This window comes from Pelophylax lessonae, assembly GCF_965119305.1.
Source record: "Pelophylax lessonae genome assembly, chromosome: 6".
Lineage (NCBI taxonomy): Eukaryota > Metazoa > Chordata > Amphibia > Anura > Ranidae > Pelophylax > Pelophylax lessonae.
Genome location: NC_138773.1, coordinates 170240746 through 170255710, shown reverse-complemented (window position 1 = coordinate 170255710; position 14965 = coordinate 170240746). Strand labels below are relative to the sequence as shown.

The 14965-nt window shown below is 40.5% G+C and overlaps 1 protein-coding gene across 1 annotated transcript in view; it reads right to left on the bottom strand.

The window, feature by feature from the left end:
• The window catches only part of ARPC1B (actin related protein 2/3 complex subunit 1B), an 88443-nt gene that overhangs the window by 50880 nt on the left and 22598 nt on the right, over positions 1 to 14965 (bottom strand). The gene's annotated exons all lie outside the window — the stretch shown is intronic.

Genomic DNA, 14965 nt, shown 5'->3' with positions numbered 1-14965 from the left:
GCAGACAGGCAGACAGGCAGCAGGCAAGGAAACGTCAATACAGAACAGACATAGCATCTCTCTTCTGCATTAAAAATTCTTACTGTCCACTGTAACCTTGTCTGAAAATCAATTAAATAATTTCTGTTAAAAAAAAAAATAAAAAATTCTGCCTGTCCACAAGTTCCAATTTAAGATGGGGGTGAGATGGACTTCCTGATTATGTGATCACTGATTGGCTGAACAAAAGACTAGATCTTCACTGTGATTTTCTTACTTGGAACAGTTTCAGGAAGACAGGCTAAGCTATTGTCAGTGAATGCATCAAAGTGCACAGTGCAGGTCTGTTTGGAGTCTGTGTACCTAAATCTATTTGAGCACTGTCAACATTTCTAAGAACTGATGAAGGGGGAGTGTGTTTTGCCCCTGAAACACATTGGCATTTTTCTGCTATGAATAAATTCAATTATTAAAACCTTGGACTCTTAAACATTTGTTTGGAGATTTCAGTGGAATCTATCCATGTGGATTTCCAACTCTAGGTCCTTTTTTCTTGATCTTTAGGGTAGTCCTATTTTTGTGAAGTGCTGATAAACCAGAGCCAGTGTGCCCAGTGAAAATGTAATTTGCCATAAAGAAATCTGCATCCAACACCCTCTATTCTTGTGGGATTTAATATTGTTGGCTCTAAAACCAATGCTGGGGGTTATTATTGCCCAACTAGCAAAAATGCTGCTGTTTATTATTGCAGCCATTGACACCAGTGCTGGGGGTTATTATTTCAGCCACAGACAACAATGCTAGGGGTTATTATTGAATCTGTTTACACCATAGTTACATAGTTAGTCAGGTTGAAAAATAACACAAGTCCATCTAGCTCAACCAATAAAAAAGGAAAAAGAAAAAAAAGAAAAAAACACAACCATACAATCCCATACACAATCCTATACCCAAAGTTGATCAAGAGGAAGGCGAAAACCCCCCACAAAGCACGATACAATTTGCTACAGCAGGGGAAAAAATTATTTCCTGATCCCCGAGAGGCAATCGGATATTCCCTGGATCAACTTTACCTATACATATTAGTACCCAGTTATATTATGAACAGCTAGGAAAGAATCCAGGCCTTTTTTAAAGAAACCTACTGAGCTGGCCAGAACCACCTCTGGAGGGAGTCTATTCCACATTTTAACAGTTCTTACTGTGAAGAAATCTTTCCATATTTGGAGACAAAATCTCTTTTCCTCTAGATGTAAAGAGTGCCCCCTTGTCCTCAGCAATGACCTTTACTGAATAACTCAACACCAAGTTCACTATATGGACCCCTTACGTATTTATACATGTTGATCATATCCCCCCTTAATCTCCTCTTCTTAAGAGAGAATAAATTCAGTTCCTCTAATTTTTCCTCATAGCTGAGCTCCTCCATGCCTCTTATCAGTTTGGTTGCCCTTCTCTGCACTTTCGCCAGTGCCCCGATATCCTTTTTGAGAACTGTTGCCCAAAACTGAACTAAATATTCCCCATGAGATCTTGCTAATGATTTGGACAGGGGCAAAATAACATCTCTTTTTCTCTGCAATCCATGCTTCTCTTAAAACAAGAAAGGACTTTGCTTGCTTTGGAAACCGCAGCTTGGCTTTGCATGCTATTATTAAGCTTATGATCTACCAGAACACCCAGATCCTTCTCCACTATGGATTCCCCCAGTTGTACTCCTCCTAGTATGTATGATGCATGCATATTCTTAGCCCCCAAGTGCATAACTTTACATATATCAACATTAAACCTCATTTGCCACATAATTGCCCAATTAAACAGTGCATTGGGGTCAGCTTGTAAGTTGGAGACATCCTGTAAGGAAGTTATTCCACTGCATAGCTTGGTGTTATCTGCAAAGACTGAAATGGTACCTTTTATCCCAGACCCCATGTCATTTATAAATATATTAAAGGAGTTGTAAAGTCAGAAGGTTTTTAATCCTAATGCATTCTATGCATTTCTAAAAACCATGAGACTTTACAATCACTTTAAAAAGTAAGGGTCCCAACACTATATGTTGGGGTACACCACTGATAACCTTAGACCATTCAGAGTAAGAATCAATAACCACTACTCTGAATTCTGTCTTTTAGCCAGTTTTCTATTCATTTACAAACTGATCTTTCCAAGCCTCTAGGCTCTACCTTGCACATTAGCGATGTGTGGGGAACTGTGTCAAAGGCTTTTGCAAAATCCAAGTATACTACGTCTGCAGCCACACCTCTGTCCAAGGTTTTACTTTCCTCCTCATAAAAAGAAAATCAGGTTTGTTTGACAACTTCTGTCTTTCATGAAACTATGCTGTCTGTTGCTTAAAATATTTTTTTCCAGCAAGAACTCATCTATGTGGTCTTTTATTAAGCTCTCCAGTATCTTCCGGACTATAGAAGTTAAACCAACAGGTCTATAGTTACTTGGTAAAGACTTTAATCTCTTTTCAAATATAGGCACCATATTGGACTTAAGCCAATCCAGTGGTACTATTCAAGTCCTTAATGAGTCCCTAAAAATTAGAAACAATGGCTTTGAAATGACAGAGCTCAATTCTTTTAAGATACATGGGTGGATGCCACCTGGTCAAGGCGCTTCTTTCAGCTTTATTCTGTTTAAATATTTCTGGACCATATCTTTTTTGAGCCATTGTAGACCATTTGGGGCTGTGCCAATACCAATTATGGCCATAAGCTCCCCCATGCTCCTTTGTATACACAGAGCTGAAGAAAGTATTTAATACATTTGCCTTCTCTTTGTCCCTAGTCACCCACTCCAGATTATTTTGTAAAGGGCCTAAATGCTCATACCTGACCTTTTTACTATTAATATATTTGAAGAATTTTTTGGGGTTTGTCCTACTATCTTTTGCAATCTGTCGTTCATTTTGAATTTTTGCATCCTTGATTTCCTTTTTACATATTCTGTTAGTTTCTTTGTAACAATTAAACAACGATAGTGTTTCTTCATTTTTATATTTTTGAAAAGCTCTCCTCTTATTACTTATAGCTTTTTTAACTTTGACCGTGAGCCACATAGGTTTTATTTTTAGTCTTTTAAACGTATTGCCCATGGGAATATACTTTGCAGTGAGTTCACATACAGTCTTTTTGAAGAATTACCATTTCTGTTCTGTGTTCATCGATGCCAATATTCCCTCCCAGTCTAAGTCTTGGAGAGCAGCCCTCATCCTTGGAAAATTTTCCCTTCTAAAGTGTTTTTATATTTCCCATATGTGTTTGTTCTTTACAACAAATATTAAATGAAATCATATTATGGTCAGTGCTACCCAGATGTTCTTTTATATGAATATTGGTAATAAGCTCTGCATGGTTTGAGATTACCAGGTCCAGCAGAGCATCATTCTTAATCGGGGGCCTCAATAAACTGCACCATAAAATTGTCTTGTAATAGGTTTATTACCAATATTGGTAGTTATTATTTCTCCCCATGGCACTAATGCGTGGGATTATTATTGTGTCCACTGACACCATTGCTGGAAGTTATTACTTTTCCTATTAACAGCAAAGCTGGGAGGTTTGATTGCAGCCACTGACACCAATGCTTGGGGTTACTGTTGATGTCATTAAAAACAATGGTGGGCTTGTTTTCCTCCCACATTCTTATTAGTGTGCATCTCAGTACACTGCAAAAAACTGCAGAAAGACTGAATATTTGGGGTGCTAAGGTGTGTTACAGCCCATTCAAAATGAATGGGCTGTCTAACTTGCAAAAGACCTCAATGCACAATAACATGCTGCTATCATGCGACCCTCTCGAAGTGTCTGGAACTTGAGTTTACCACCATTGATACATGGATAGGAGATACACTTGAGATGTGGGGATATTACTAGTTACTAATGTGGATGTTTGAAAATGTTATAAGGCCATCTATTTTACATTTAGAGTGGTGTTTGAAAGTTACTGAACTATTTAAGAGCAAAAGGCAATCATGCTTATTTTGTCCTGCTCTAATGTACATGGGAGCCCAAATATTGGCCCTGTTAACTTTACCATTTACTGCTTCCCTGTACGCTATAGGAGTTATTTACTAAAACTGAAGATTACAATATCTGCTCACAGTGATTTGGGGGGGATAAGAGGATGCTGTATGTGCTAGGGAGCACTTTGGGAGGGGAGAGAATTTGTGCAAGAAGGGGGGTTAAATATAAAATTCGACCCCCCCCTCCCCTTCAGCACCAGTTCTCTCCCCTTCAAAGTGCCACCTAGCACATACAGCATCCTCTTATCCCTCCCAAATCACTGTGAGCATCCTTTTTTGACAACTTGTCCCTCTTCTTCAAAGAGATGCTGGCTGCTATTGAGACAATCATGGTGTCTGGGATCCCAGGCACCTCGCTAGAGATTCAGGGCAATCGCCCCAGGTGCCCAAACTAGTGCCCCCCTGTCAGGCAAATTAGTGAGTCGAGAGCTGGAACTTTTTTCGGCACTGGGCTCAAGGACTCAGGGCCAGCTCACACCACGAATCACAAAGAAACGCACTGTGTTGCTGTGTGATTCACATGCCTTCCCGGTGCTGTGCGATTTCAGCCCTTTCATTTGAATGGGCTGAAATTGTGCCCATCTTCATTCAGAGCTGTGCATGCTCTACTTTACAAAATGCACAGCAACTGGATCGCATGATACTTCTGATCATACAATCTGGTGCAGGCAAACACTGCATTTGCGACCTACATTTGGGGAGTCATTAAGGTGACACACCTGCTGCAGATCACTACAGCAGTGCATTCTGAATACAGTGTAGAAAACACCTTCAAGATGCGGGTTTCCCTCACAGCATTCTGGTATGAACAGTCTGGATAAACAGGATTTAATTTGTATCTCAGGAGGGTCCCACCAAACTAGGGTGGTTGGGCAGTATGGATCTGTATTAGAAGGGGAAAGGATTTGTGTTTTATTTTTTTTTGGGGGGGTGTTTGTACTAGGAGAGGAGATTCGGATAGTGGGGTTTGTGACAGAACTGGGGAAAGTACTTATGGGGGAGGGTTTTTTTGCTGGAAAGGAGGACCTGGGGGAGAATATCTGTGCCAGAAATGGGGAGAGGATTTTTGCTGAGGTCCCAGCGCGACTGTAGACAGTGGGGGAGGGGGGGGGGGGTTGCATTGTGGAGAGGAGAGGGGTGGTGGGGGGGTTTCATTGTGGAGAGGTGAGGGGGGGTGGGGCACCAAAATGCACCTTTACCTGTGTAGACAAAAATCCCTGCGCAAGCCCTGGCTGGTACTGATATCCACCGCCTGGCTTGGTTCCCCCGCCGCTCCCAACTACTGCTAGCCCAGTGCTGTCAGTCTGTTTATCCATTGGTGTCCCCAGCTGTCAGAGCTCTCCTCCTGCACCACCGCAGCTCATATTCCTGAGGTTGGCAATGGGTATGCTGGTTCTCCTGTCATTGGTGATCCGCTCAGGGTCCGTGCAATGAGCCAATCAGTACCATCATGTTTAAAAGCCTTTTGGAAGCTGGGAGTGCAGATCTTATATGTCAGTAAAATCTATAACATTTATAGCAGTATCTAAACACAGGTGATACACAGTGGCGAAACTACCAGGGCCACAAAGGTTAGTTTTGCGACTGGACCCTGGCATTCTACCAACGTGAGGGGGGGGGCCCAAGATGGAAAGGAAGGGGGCCGCTGTAGTGCTGTAATAAAGTGCCCCACGATGGGAGTAAAGGGCCCCTGGCCCGGAGGTAGGGGTCTGGGACCAGAGGGTCGGGGGGGGGGGGGCATTCATGGTTTCTTGCACCAGGGCCCAGAAGGTTGTAGTTATGCCTCTGGTTTTACTGTCAAAGGTTAAATGAACAAGCTGCAGTTGGAAGCTGATTGACTATCATGCACAGCTACACCAGATTATGAGTGCTTCAGTCTTAGTAAATCTTTCCTTAAGAGTCCAAAGCCAGCCCTGTTACCTCTGTTGGCTCCTTTGTAAATTGATAGCCCAAAGCAATCCCTTTTAGCTTTGTCACACCCTGCTCCTTTGTGCATGCTTTCCTTTATCCAAAACCGAGAAGTAGTATTAGGAGGTCATTTTTATACATATCTCGACAATACATGGATAGGAGATACAATTAGTTGTAAGGAAAATATTGGTTACTAATGTGGATGTTTTTTTTAAAATAACAAACATGTTATACATGCCTGCATGTAATTCATTATGGTAAATAAAGCCTTTAGAACCACTTTAAAGTGGTGCTTTAAAGGTTGTGAACCTAATTAAAGAGGTTGTAAACTCGCATATTTATTTTTTTTTTTTTATTCACCCTGCTAGAGAAAGACATAATGAGCTAGTATGCATCGCATATTAGCTCATTATGCAATACTTACCTTAGAACGAGCCCCCGCCGTGCCGCTCACTCACCTCTATGACGGGCGACATGTCCAGTCGCCCGTCTTCCGGGCTTGCGGCATCCGGCCATCTGATTGGCCGGAGCCGCGGTGACGTCACTCCCGTGCACGCGCGCGAGAGCCGACAGTCACGGCATGGGACTCTGAAGGAACGGCACGAGCGGCCGTTCCTTCAGAGCGCATGCGCCAGTGACGTCACTGGCTGCATGTAAGGTAAATATCTCCTAAACGGTACATGTTTAGGAGATATTTACAGTACCTAAAGGTAAGCCTTATCATAGGCTTACCTATAGGTACAAGTTGTAGAGGAGGGTTTACTTCCTCTTTAAATAAATGTGTTAAACCTTATCCTTTATAAATAAAAAAATAATAATAAAAAATATAATTTTATTTCTAGAAAAAAAATATCAATATAAGTTACATACTGTTTTTGTGTGTAGCCAAGTCTAAGCTTCGCAACATAGGTTTTTGGAAGTGTGTACGGAGGACCTCTAAAAACAGTAAATGATGCTCACCAGGATGGAAAAGGTTACAAAACTATTTTAAAGAGTTTGGACTCCACCAGTACACTTTCAGGCAGATTATGTAAAAATGGAGGTAATTTAACATAATTTTTACTTTCCCAAGGTCTGGTTCACCAACCAAGATTACACCAATACTCCAAGAGATTTCAAAGAACCACAGGCTTACAGTTAAACTGTTACTAAACCTAGCACCCTGCATTCACTATATCTGGTCTCCCACAGTACACAGAACATGGAAATGCAATACTTTTGTAAATATAAACTGCTAAATACCTTTTCTTATCAGCAGTTAGAGCAGTCTTGTGACTCTATCAGTGTCTGGTTAAGGTTTGTAGGAGGAGTTTTCATTCTCCCCTGACTGTCCTATAAGGCTGCAGGACCCCTGACTCTCTGTCTGGACAGTGCTAATTGGCCCTGTGCTGATCACATGCCCTCTCCCCAAAAAAACCTTTCTAGCAATACATACCAAAATGAGCATCTTGGCCCCACAGCTCTGTTCTATCAGGAGATGGCTTGGGGGCAGTAGAAGAAGGGGAGGATCAAAGAAGACAGGATTAAACAGCCTTTTTACACAATGCAGAGGATTAACCCCTTAGGTTCCACAGTGAGTATAACAGGCATGCTTTACTGCATATTCAAACTGATTTTGCTGTTGTGTGTTTCGTAACACTTTAAGCAAAGGCCTTATCTACATTGGCAGATATTAGTGTTCATGAATCCACTATTAGCAGGAACCCTTACTACAGGGGAAAAAATAGGAAATGCTTTGTAGGTCACACATACATAATTTTAAGGAAGTATTGCCTCCAAAATGATATAAAAGCAAGGCAGTCCACTTCCTCCTTCAGTCCAGTCCAATCAAAAACCTAAACCAAACCAACTGATGTAGCGCCTAAAGTTCCCGATCCTCTGTTTTTGGCCAGGGATTCTAAATCATCTGCTGCAGCAATGCAGGATTGTGGATGGTAGATACAAAATACATCATATTATCTGCTTTGCATGGTCAGTTAATCTGAGCCAGCAGCAAAAATATACATCTCATCCCCCCAAACATCAGGCATGTTCTGTGGTGTCTTAACATAAAACATAAATAGCATTTATCCACGTGTCCACCAATTACACATGTAAATGGGGAGGATGCTGGTAATGCAGTCACTGTAAACTAGTCAAGCTTCTTTTAAAATCTTATAGAGTATGCAGCTCTGAAAAAAGTACAGAGCTGCAACAACATACACAATCTGTCTAAAGGCCCGTACACACGTACCGATCGTCGGCATACAAACGTCGGTGGACGAAGGATCTGCCGATTGTACGCGTGTTAGTATGGTGCCTCCGACAGATGTCTGCGCACAATCCGCGGACAAAAGTCTTTCTTGCAAACATGAAAATTTTTGTATGCCGACACCAGAACGGACGATTGTTCGCCTGTCAGTACACAATTCGGCCGACAGACCGCAGATTTGCAAGACTGGGCATGCTCAGAAAATAGAAAACACAGGGAAAGTTAACCATTACATGACATCACTTCTGCAGTCGGCGGACAAAATTCTTGTGCTGTCCTTGTGCTGTCTTTGCACTTTTCAGCTGACACCGACATCCCGGGGAGAAAAGAGGAACATTTGTATGCCGACCATCGGTACGTGTGTACGGGGCTTTAGTGTCAATGTCTTTGGATGTTTCCCTGTTTAGTCAGTACACCTCACTAGTACTACCACCACTTGGAACAGCAGCTACAACAATGGGTAATAAGTAACAAGCAGTGATAATGAAACATTTTCACACCACTACAGATGCCCAGATTGCCCTCTGAGACTAGAAAATTGACCTTTAGTTTTTACATTATGCTCTCTAATTGGGCTTTATGTCAGTGTACTGTGCTCAGGGAAAATTAAAGAAGACCTCAGCTTGGCTCAGCTCCTAAATAGCTGATACAGACAGTGGTACAGACATTGGTGAAAAAAAATTCCTTGGTTAACAAATTATTTGAGAAAGCTCGCTATAGATGGATAGGATTTCAAACCACTCTTGGGAAAAAAAAAGGCTTTAAGAAAGTTTTTTTCATTTTTCTAATCATTACTGGGTCAAATCCACATTTATTTTTGACCGCAGTGACAAGAAGATTCTTAATGGAGCAGGTTGGAAAATATTTCTTGAACAAACTAATTTCTAACAATGTATATGGGTATTGCTCTGTTAAATCCATTCATTCCAAAATCAAATGTTAAAATCAAACAGTCTTTCAAATGACAAACAATTGTTGTGAGAATATTCTCAGAATTTTTGTACAAATTTTCCTAAAACTTTTCCTAAGAATTTTCATATGAAATTCTATCTACTGTATTTTCTGGCGTATAAGACTACTTTTGAACCTCAAAAAAATCCCCCAAAAATTGGGGGTCGTCTTATACGCCGAGTATAATATCTCCAAGGTAACCTAAGTATAAGTATTACCGGTAGATGAAAATTAGGGGGGTCGTCTAATACGCCCAGTCATCTTATACGCCGGAAAATACGGTATCTATGATCAACTGAAAGGTCAGAGTCTGTATAAACTTAAGCTGGTCTTTCACAGCTACAAGCCTTCTCTTGGCCTGAGGAAAATACACTTTTTACAAGTTTGCCTGTATTGTGCCCTCAAAAAAAAAAAAAATAAATAAATAATATATATATATACTGTGTATATATATATACATATATATATATATATATATATATATATATATATATATATATATATATATATATACTGTATATAAATATAAATGTATATTTTTTTATCAGAAAAAGGTTTATTAGACACTCAGCATACAATGCAAACAAACATTACAGTTCGAAGAGTCAGTTCACACAAAAAATTGCAGGCACGTTTCACAGATATGCGTAAAACATAGCAAAGCATACTTATACACATAACTGTGCTGCTGTACCCACAACTCGCTCATTGTTAAAAAGGTAATGCAGATTAATAGAATAACCCTCACCTCGCCCACCTCCCCATAGTATAAAATTTCACTACTTTGCAATCCTTGAAGATACAATAATAATCTGTTCAAAATTAAATCTACTGGAGCAAGGCCTGGTATGGGCAACCAGCCTCCCCACGCTTTTTCAAATTTAGATGGGTTACCCCAGTGTTGATATATTAAACGCTCATATATAAGTAATACTCCCATATGGTCTATCCACATTTGAGAACTGGGAGGGGACTGCGAAATCTGATTCAGTAAGATAAGTTTGAGGGGCTGGAAAAGGGCTTGAGACACTACCTTCCTGACATAAACATCCTGCACCACATCATCAAGAATGCCCAGAAGACACGGTTTAGGGTCAACAGGTATAGTCAATTGAAAAGTACTATTATTGGTGGTAACTATAAAATTCCAGTACCAGTGGAGCTTTGGGCACCTCCACAGTAAATGTATGAGATCACCTGTGTCTCTACAACATCGTGCACATAATGGGTGAGGACGTATACCAAAGGAGAATAATTTATAAGGGGTATGACATGCTCTCAATAATATATAGAGTTGTGATAATCTTTGTGTCACATTCAAGGCACAGCAAACGGACAGACTCCAGGGCCTCCTCCCATTGTTCCCCAGATATGGTACCTACAACTTTTTCCTGTCCCTACATAGCCGAGTTGAGGTAAAGCTCCAGATAATCTGCCAATAGCATTGCAATACATCCAGAGATAAAGCTCTTAGTGGAACTAGATTGTTGCATCATATTAAAAGATATCGGGGAGTCGGGGATAATTTAGGAGCAGTTAATGACAATTGGGCCTTAATTGCGCGCTGTAGTTGGAGATAGTAAAAATGCATTGTGGACGGAATACCAAAGCGGGATTGTCGTTGGTTGAAGGTAAGCACAAAACCCTTTTCAAAAATATGTCTCAAGTGTTTTACGCCCAATGCATGCCATTTAATAGTGTGCTGCAACTTTGCCAGTTTGGGATAAGCATGATTGTTTAATTTTGCGTATTTTTTGTAAATCCTAAAACTTGTTGTAATTGTTTTGTCTTGAACCATATTTTATGCATTAGCCGGTAAGTTGGGTATAATTTATTTGGTTTTAAGTTGACCTGACAGATAGTAAAGCCAGGGGTTTGGAAAACCCAGGATACCCGTATCTTTAGCTTTTTGTAGCTATTCTAGTCTAATCCTTGCTGGTCAATTTTTCCAGAGTAAGGAGCAAAACATGGAATTAACTATTCTAAAAAGATATACCATTGGGAGTATTGTATAGAAAATAAAGTAGTTGAGGCGATAGTATCATCTTGACAAAATTTGCTCTACCTGCCAAAGCTTGATCTATAGTTTCACCTTATCCAGAGACCTTAATAGAAGATTCAGACAACAATAATTGGAGATCGTAGAGGAGATTATAATTCTCAAGTATTTAAATGCAGATACAATTGGTACTGGGCAAAAATAAGTAAATTGGGAGTTAATGGAATTGTCCAGCTGTAATAAAGTGGACAATTAATGGACAGTCGTGAATATTCTCCAAACTCTGAGATTATTTCCATCACCACTCTCAAGGAGGGACCAGTATTACCCAAAAGCAACATATCATCGGCATAGAGCATGATTTTTTCATGCAATATACCATATATGTAGCCCTCTATAGAGTCACTGGTCTGAGTTCTGTCCACCAAAGGCTCTATGGCGAGGGTGAACAGTAAAGGGGAAAGAGGAAACCCCTGTCTAGTACCACGACTAAGTTCGAAAGCTTGCAAAATTCTACCTCCCTCCCTAACCACAGCCTGGGGATGGCAATATAGTAACCAAATCCAAAGTTCTCCAATACTGCACATAAGTATCACCATTCCTCACTGTCCAATGTTTTGTTAGTGGCTAAAAACAGCAGGACTCTAGCACCCATATTATCCACCAGTGTCTGCATATTAATATATAGTCATCTAAGGCTAACTGCTGTAGATTTATTGGGCATGAAACCCGCCTGGCCAAAATATAATTTCTTTAGATGCTCACCCAACTCTATAAACGATGAAAGTGTTCAACATGTACATTATTCATGTGCTTCTTTCAGAACAGGCACTGGCTGCTGATCAGGAATGTCTGCTTTTGCAGGAGTTGATGTTTAAATTTTTATCTATCTAATGATTTAGTAGATGAACAAAATGGTCTTGGTAATCAACCGAAATTTAACCAGCTTGAAATTGCACTGTTTAGTGTATTTCCCAGGATAAATACTTCCTTCATTATGCAAATTTGTAATGCTGCCAAAGGTGACTAGTCCATATTTTTAGCTTGCTGTAAATCCAAATTTAATAATCATCTGTATTCTATCATTTTATGTGTTAGTACTTTTCTGTGATGTATACTTTTTGCCAAGAAAAACATGTCTGTACTGGATGCACACAGATCTAAAGTATGTGCAAAGGCAACAAACTTAATCATACAAAATTGTTTGGTTTGGGTTCAGAGTTGTGTAAATTGGGGGAAAAACACAACAGACATTTGGGGAGCAGATGGCTGTATGACATTGAATATTTACTACTTAAACTAGATAGATTGAGATTTTATGGTGTTATCATAGTAAGCTTTTTTAGATGAGTATTCTTCTAATAAATGTGAAAGATAGGTTTGTTCCTTTAGTAGGTTTTACCAGTCCCTTTTGGGAAGGACTCAAAGATTATCTACTGTATTATTGGTGTCCTGACATTACTTCTTTGTAATGTGTAATTGTTTCTATTACCTGGAATGGAACCAGGATATATAAGAAAATTAGATACACTATATTTTCAAAAGTATTGGGTTGTCTGCCTTTACACAAGGTTTAGGAGTGTCTCTATGGGAATGTTTGACTATTCTTCCAGGAGAGCATTTGTGATGTCAGGCACTGATGTTGTACGAGAAGCCCTGGCTTGCAGTCTCCGCTCTAATTCACCCCAAAGGTATTCTATTGGGTTGACGTCAGTACTCTGTGCAGGCCAGTCAAGTTTCTCCACCCCAAATTTGCTCATTCATGTGTTTCATGCTCCCAACTTTGTGGGAACAGTTTGTAGATGACCCCCCTTTCTGTTCGAAAATGACTGTGCACCAGTGCACAAAGCCAGGTCCATTAAGACATGGATGAGCGAGTTTGGGGTGGAGGAACTTGACTGGCCTGCACAGAGTCCTGACCTCAATCTGATAGAACACCTTTGGGATGAATTAGAGTGGAGACTGCAAGCCAGGCCTTCTCGTCCAACATCAGTACCTGACTTCACAAATGCGCTTCTGGAAGAATGGTCAAACATTCACATAGACACACTCCTAAACCTTGTGTAAAGGCAGGTGTCCCAATACTTTTGACAATATAGCTGCAAAGGGTGGGCTAACTCAATACTGAACCCACGGACTATGACCTATGACTGGGATGCCATTCAAGTGCGTGTAACGGCAGGTGTCCCAATACTCTTGACAATATAGTGTATGTGGTTACTGCATGACAATTGGTCTCCAAACACATGGCTCTTTGCTTTCCTTTGTCCCTTGGAGCACTATCCCTTCCATTAATACGAGTCACTATTCCTCCCACTGACACCAACAATAAGACACCATTCCTTTCACTTACACCAACAGTCGGCATTATTCCTCCCATTGACACCAACAATCGAACATAACAAAATACTAAGAGAAAGATGGGGCTTTGTATGGGCAATTGGAGAGAGGATGATCACAATTATCACACCATATAATTAATTAAAATTGCTCTCTTTATTGAACAGTGGTCGGCAAGTGGTTAAACCTTTTGTTTTTAACGTTAACTGTTAGAAAGGGTCAGTTTGGTTTGTTGAAGGGAAGGGAGCTGGGAATTTTGTGTTTGTTGACTTTTGACATGTGCTCCTTGCTGAAAAGGTTGGAGTGGTTGCTATTTGTTTGTGCTGTTGGTGAATTGGTGAGGGGACACACTGGATACCTTCGCTGCCATTTTGCTATTGCTAGGTGTCCAGAGCATCCCTATACCTTTAAGGAGGGGCGGGCTTCCTCCAGGCCTACCTGCCCTTAATCTATCCATTATTATACTGTATATGTGCTTCAACTCAAGAGACTCTCAAAATGATAAAGTTAGGACTGCAGTACACTGGATTGCTGTGATGTGACTGCTGCGGCTTATGCAGATATTTGCAAATGTGTGCAAACGAAACACCTTGTTTTTAACGGGAACTTTAAGACATGGTCAATTTGGTTTGTTGCAGGCTGGCCGGTAAGTGAGCTGGGAATTTTTTGTTTGTTGTTTAGACATGTTTTGCCCTTCCTTGCTGAAAAGACCAGTTATAGGTTGGGGTGGTTTTCATTTGTTTGAACAATGAAACATTCCTCCCATTGACACCAACAATGGGGTACTATTACTCCCACAGATACTAAACATTAGGCACCTTTTCTCTCACTGACACCAATGATAGGGCATTATTCCTCCCACTTATATAAAAAATAGGGCACCCCACTGATACCAACAAAGGGGCACTACTCCTCCTACCAATACCAGTGATGAGACAATATTCCCCATCCTACTGACCACGGACGTTATGCAATTTTTTAGTCCCACTGACCATCAATCCTGAAGCATTCCTTACTTCCACTGATGTTGGGGCATTTTCTACTCCTACAGGCCACAGTCCGGCCCCCCATACATTCTAAAGGACAGTAAACTAGTCCTTTGTTTAGAAAGGTTGGAGACCGCCACTGTATAATAAAGAGATACTGACATTGGCGATATGTAGACTGCATGTCTTTTAAACAGTTAAACTGTTGTAATCATTGCTACAGCAAACCGTTGTGGTTTAGCTTCCCTTATATAAAAGGCAGTGTGTAAAATTGGGAAGTTAGCTTAGCAGATACAAAGACAGAATCACACAGACATTCTACATAGTGTACCGAAACAACTGCATCACAGTGGAAGTAACTTGAATTCAAAGGCAAACATTTATTTATGTTGCAGTCAGATGCAGGCATACAATCATCAATGTCACACTGGCTGTCTTTGCAAAATGATAGTTATGCCATAAAAGCAGCAGACAGACATAAAAAACACACCTAAGATGGCCACACATGTGAC